Below are 6,633 nucleotides of genomic sequence, written 5' to 3' on the forward strand. Positions count from 1 at the left end.
TGGAGCCATGGGTCTACGCAACCACAAGGTATGTTCTACGAAATTTCGTACATGTACAACGGGTTCTACAAGGTTCCTAGAGTTTTCGATCTTCTTTCGGATACTACTGGCTCGCACAATTGCTTGTGGGTGCCAATAGTATTCTCAAGAAAAACTCGTATGAGTGTAGCATCTCATGGCAACGGGTTTAAGTTTGCACTTGAACTGTTTCTACGCTACATCCTAAAAGGCTAAGATGGGTTAAAGGGTTTCTAGGCCATTCAACTTCTACGGACAATCAAAATTGAAAGTAATAACGTTCTTACGATAGCCTGTAACAACAAGTACTACCTTCCATGAGGCCTCCGCTGATTGGGGTTCCATCATATGCTGCTCATGTTTAGGACTGCTCTTGACATGCAACTATATGTCTTACTACCTCCTATCTCAAGGTACTCACGAGCCCGGGTTAGGACTTATCTCATCACAAAGGAACCACCAAGCACCAAAAGAAAAAAACAAACAAAACAAACAAAGCACACAATAATATATACAGGTAAAAATAGGCTTAACTCACTTATGAAACTAAAGATTCTGGGTTCAGTCCCCAGTGAAGTCGCCAATTTTTTGTAGCGGGTAAAATCTGAGGTCAAAGCCATTGGATTGACTTGACTCATCATATTAGTGAAAGTCACCACCGTGCTTTATTGTTTCCAAAGGAAATCGGAAAAGAGCGAAATAAACCCAAAGAAGTTTTTTTTAAATAAAAACAACAAAAAGAGATATTTTGGGTACAAGTGTTGGTTATACAAGGGGAAGGTGTTAGAACCCCTCATATCTGTGGTAGTCCACAGGAACCTTTTTTGAAAATCCGTGTAAAAAGAGAATTGTATGTAAAATAAAGAGCCTTGTTTGATTTTAAAATTATGCTCAGAAAGATATTACATCTTATGCCTACATACCTCCTCAGTGCAATGGAAAAGTCAGAGCAAATGTAGTTCTACTTAAAAGGAAAAGATTTGAAAAAACTGGATAGATGCTTTATTGTCGTAGAAGAGAATAATCAGCTAATCATCTTGAACATGATAACAAATGGACCATTTGCATCACAAATAAAAGAAGGGCTCCAACTTGGATAAAATAAACAAGTATGTCACTAACTCTTTCAAGTGGGAAAGGTTCCATCATATCAATCAATATCAAGACTTTTGGGGATTTAAATCTCACCACAATAATTAATCATGTCTAAAATTTGAAAGAAAAGCCACTAAGGGAAAAAGATATTTTTAAAAGAGTTTGCAAACATAAGAAGGTTTTGAAAAAGGGAGAAGATTTTGAAAATTAAAGATGGGGGGGAGATGATGAGACAATCCTAATGCATAAAATAAAAGCTAAGGAAAAGAGCGATCTAACCAAACAAGCCAACGCTTGACATTAAGAGTCAATGTAGATTTCCCATCCTTTTGAATACCATAACCAAGCAAAAACAATACCAACTAGGGATCCAAACTAACTTGATATCTTCATGTACAATCTTGCACAAAGCCTTGGAATTTACACCATGAGAACTTGAGACAACAATTGGGCAGAGTAACAATTGTGTTAAGATGAATTACTTATTACAATGCCTTGTAATTAACCATCAAGGACTTTCAAAGAATCACCTGCATACACTAAGAGAAATAACCCAATGCCTTAGAGTAAACTCCAAGGACTTCCAAATAAGAAAGCACAATACAATCAAAGTATCAAGAACTTAGATGAAACTCCAAAGTGTTAGAGTCAAGATCCTTATTCTAAGTCCATAGGTCCATCCTCCAAGATCAGGGTAAGGTAACCAAAGTCCAAGTCCACATTAAGTATTTTATGATTCAAGTTGATTATTAGTGTTTTAAGCACAAAAGTAAAGTATGGTCCAAGTGGACAAAGGACAAATTGCATAAGCATAAACATATGTCCGAGAGGACAGAGGAAAAATTGCATAAACATAAACATATGTCCAAGTGGACAAAGGAAAAATTGCATAAACATAAACATGATGAATGCAAAATAGTAAAGCATAAAGCATAAAAAATAAATGGCAAGGTAATAAAGAGCATAAAGTAAAGTTAGTTGTTAATTGTCAATTGTTAGTAATTGGTGATCAATGGTGAGTGATTAATGAACTTGGGTTCAAAGTTATTGAAAACTTATCAGAAGATTGATAGAATCAAAACCTCTACATAATAAGTTTAGAAAAGGCTTGAACAATTTGTCATACAATCTCTGCCATTTGATCTTTTTCTTTAAGGGACAAAATGTAGCGCTAAGTTAAGTAATCTCCAAGTAACTTATATAGAAGTCACCCTACAATGAGGTCGGTCAATAACAATGTATGTGTTTAAGAACAAGTTAGAGAAATGAAATAAAAGATCATCCTCCTAAAATTTGCAACATATGTAAAATGAAAAGAATGAGATTTAGATTAAGAAGGAGGGATATAATTAGATGGATTTCTTTTGATTTTTATGGAGTATCTTCTTGATGAATCATCATTGGATTGATAGAATCAAAACCTCAACACAATAAAGTCAAACAATACTTACACCCACTAATCAAGAAGAAAGAGAGATGGAGGGAGAAAAGCATCATAACAAAAACCAACAAAGACTTAGACTATCATTAATATCATTCATCTAATATTATGAATTTAGTTCTTTCAAACCTATCAACATCCTAGATCCAATGATATTAATGAAGTTAAGTAAAAAAAATCCTCAAATATTCACAAATTCAGAACCAATCACAAGGAATCAAATTAGTATTTAAAATACACATGAAAAAAGATTAAAAAAAAGATTAAAAATAAGAAAATAATGATGAAAATACTAAACGAATATCATAACATCAAATAAATTCAAACCAAAGATCACCATAGGTCAAGGACCATCATAGGATCGTTTCCAAAAAATTTCAGAATTTTATAGCACTAAAAAACAATTTTAAACTAATTAAAAATCAATGAAAATGAGAGAAAATATTAAAAATATCTAATGATAAAATAAAAATATAGAAAACTAGTCATAAAAACAGAAATGATTTAAAGTATTTTTGGTATTTTTTTCATAATTTTTGGAATAAAAATAAAGGAGATATGATTTTTTGAAGTTAAATGAAAATAAAGAAAATAAAAAGAAAAAAAGAAGTAAATCAAAAAATATATGGCGCGTTGGATTAGGTTTCATTAATTGACCGGGCAGATCTAATGGTCCTCAAATGCACGCCTATGGTGGAAATTAAATCAGAAAATTACATCAAACCAAATGAAAGGCAACTAGTAAAATTAAAACAAATGGCCAAGTCTCATTGGTTGAAGATGAGACGTAGGTCATCTTCAACCTCTAGCCAACAAATTCAAAGGAATTCTGCAGGAGTTTGAAGATCAATCAAAGCGTAACCAAATCAAGTGTTCGTGGTATCATTAGATTCGTCTCTCCTGGACGATCTCAACCACATCATCGCGAAAAATTTATTCAATCTACAACTCAGTCGATTTGAAAAATACCAGACAAGTTAAAATATAAAGAACTCAAGAACAAATGCATCAAACTAAACCAAACCTCAAAATCAATTGAGCAATGAGTATCAGGGAGTCAAGAGCTTCATGTTAACCAAAATTTTAAATTGATTTGATTAAGATTTCTACTGGAATGAAGTTCAACCAAAAGCTTCTAAAACTTGAGCTAAGGAGCTTCAATGGAGGCACAATTTCGCTTGCAAATGATCTGGTTAGCTTCACTTGATGTTGGTGAAGCTAACTGAATGGAGAATTTAGTGAATTAAGGTGAGGAATGAAGAAAATGAAAATAAAAATTTGGAGTTCGTGTGGGATATGAACAAGGTTGTTTTTGGCTCTCATAATCTTCTTAAATGAATGAGGAATGATACTCTATTTATAGGGAAGATGAGGGGATAAAAAAGCATGTAAAATGATCAAGGATTGAGTGAATTCGTGTGAAGGTCGAAGCAAGAGAAATGTGACTTGTAATTCACTCAAAACGCAGCCAAAACTTGAGTTTCAATGCACTAAACTTTTTCTGGAATGTTGCTAAATATGTTTAGATGCAAAAACGCTTTCCACATTGGATTAATTTTGAGTAATTTGGAGATTGACCAAACTGATCATGAGCTTTCTTCAGCTTCAAGGTACCAACTTTGAGTTCATGGGGCAAGCAATGTAGGAAGCTTTATGATGCAATCTTGGGCTCTTTGGAAAGAGGAACTTGAAAGCTTTATAATGTGCCAAGAAAGGTTGAATTTGGTGATCTAAATTGAAAGTTATGGGTTCTCAAAGTGGATGAAACTGATGCCTAAAACACTTAGCCAAATTTAGCAATTTTGTGCACTCTTGGCCAGCTCACTTCAACCTTAGGCCTATACCAATTGGCTCGTGCGTTTTAGAATCTTTCTTGAGCCAAATACTATTCTTATTACATACAACATGATGCAAAATTAATAAACTTCATAAGTTCCATGAATTAAAAGATATAGCTTTGGCAACATGGAAAAAAAATACGGCATTCCCTCGAGGTCATTTCATCAAACACCTTGGTGCATATGCCAAAAGTGCATCCTATAGCCTAAATTTGCCAAAGGTCTCAACAAGAAAGTTATAGAGTGGAAAAATAAGCATAAGTACAAAATTTATCCAAGAGACAGTGATTTTTGAATCATTTGGCCTTGGGACAGTCTTGCACACAAGTTATGCCTTGAAACCCTAGGCACGACATCATGACCTATAATGTCTCTTCTTCAAACATGATCTTCCACTTATATTTTGCCCTTGAAATTCAAAGATGGATTAAAGCAGACTCTCTCAAGATTATTATGCAAAAGTAATGGGCTCAATATGATAAAAATTGAGCAAGTTATGATCCTTTGAAGTTGGTATACAATTCCTTAACTTTCAAAGAAGACTTGTAATGTTTTCTAACTTTTGAGGACTTTCTTCACAAAATTTCTTCTTGACTTGTGAAGATAAGTTGTATATGATGTCAAAGAAAGTATTTTTCAAAAATAAGCACTCAAAAATGTTGAAAATTGAGAAATTTAAGTCCTTCTAGCCATAGAACCAAGAACTTGTCCAACTAGGTCCATCTTCTTGAATCATCTTAGAATCCTTTGAACTTTTCTTGCATGATAAAACATGAGGAAGTACATAAGACCTTGATATTATATTATATTTAAGTAAATTTTATTTTGAGGTCCATAATTTGATGAAACTTATTAAAGAAGGGATGGAAATAAACACATGAAACTATGAAGTTCCTTGATTAATCAAACTGCACAATCTTGAGATGAGATTGATCAAATGGAGTGGGAATATGCTTGTATCATGATAAGAATTCCCTTTTGAATTAAATCCATTTAGCTTCCATGAATGCTCAGTCAATTGAAGATTATCTTCAAAACCCTATTTTAGGAGTGGTGTAGATGCATTTACTTCAGCATCTACCTTGCATAAAAAACATTGAAGACATAGACATATTTTTGTATTTTGGTTAGTGTGATATATATACAAGATAAAATATAGGTGATTGATGGTCCCTCCTAAGGATAATGTGAGCACAACACCAAGGAACAACCCTCAAGATAGGGATCTTGATCAATTATTAGAATGCAAATTAATGGATAATTTTAGGGTCAAAAATTGGGGTATGACTGGTTCCCTTGTTCACAGGGTGTGTGAATATTTTATCACTGTAGTGATTGGAGGGGGGATGTCGACTTCATGTGTCTAGATGTCACCTCTGGGCATAAGTAGCGTTGGGTAGTGATTGGGAGAGAAGTTATAAACTGAGATTGTTTAGCTTTGAATTAATACTTTTGATAATGGATTTCCTTCCTGGCTTGGTAACCCCCGGATTAGGTGTTATTGCACTGAACTAGGTTAACAATTCCTTGTGTTATTTATCATTTTGCAATAGTTTTTGGCATATCCTTCAGTTTGGTAAATGTGTGTTTTGTAAGTAGATGATGTTAAGACATGTGTCATGACATGGTTTTTTGAGGTGAGATATCATTATCATCATGTGATTTATGATGGTTGTTATTATATGATTTATCTTTATGCAAAATTATCAGGTGAATGTTATTATTCTATATCAGGATCAAATGTTATAACATCTTTTTGATGTCATGCTCTGATGTTGGAACATCATTATCAACATGTATCTACCACTATACTAGATAAATTTCAATTGGCATCAGAGCAGGCACCCTGTATGTTTATTGGGTAAGCTTCAGAGAGATGATTTTCTGGTACTGTATGTCTTTGAAAATCTAGAATGATAGCATTTTGGAATTCATTAGCCAGTAGAATCTTGAAGGTTGTCAAGATTGTATCTTCAAAGGTGTAATCAATGGATCTGATGAGCACTATACAGACTAACCATCACAAGTGGTGTGACAAACGATACTTGGGAGATTCTTAAGTCCACTAAAAAAGATCAAGGCCATATGTCAAGAACATATGTTGTATCATCGTCAAGATCCTTGATACGTAAGTAAAGTTGGATCTAAGAAATATGAGAAGGCTTGGGACTTACCATTGATAAAATGTCCTTATTTCAAAAATCAAATGAAGAGGATCTCTATATCCATATTTTTTTAGGA

Source organism: Vicia villosa, linkage group LG1 (assembly GCF_029867415.1).
Source record: "Vicia villosa cultivar HV-30 ecotype Madison, WI linkage group LG1, Vvil1.0, whole genome shotgun sequence".
NCBI lineage: Eukaryota > Viridiplantae > Streptophyta > Magnoliopsida > Fabales > Fabaceae > Vicia > Vicia villosa.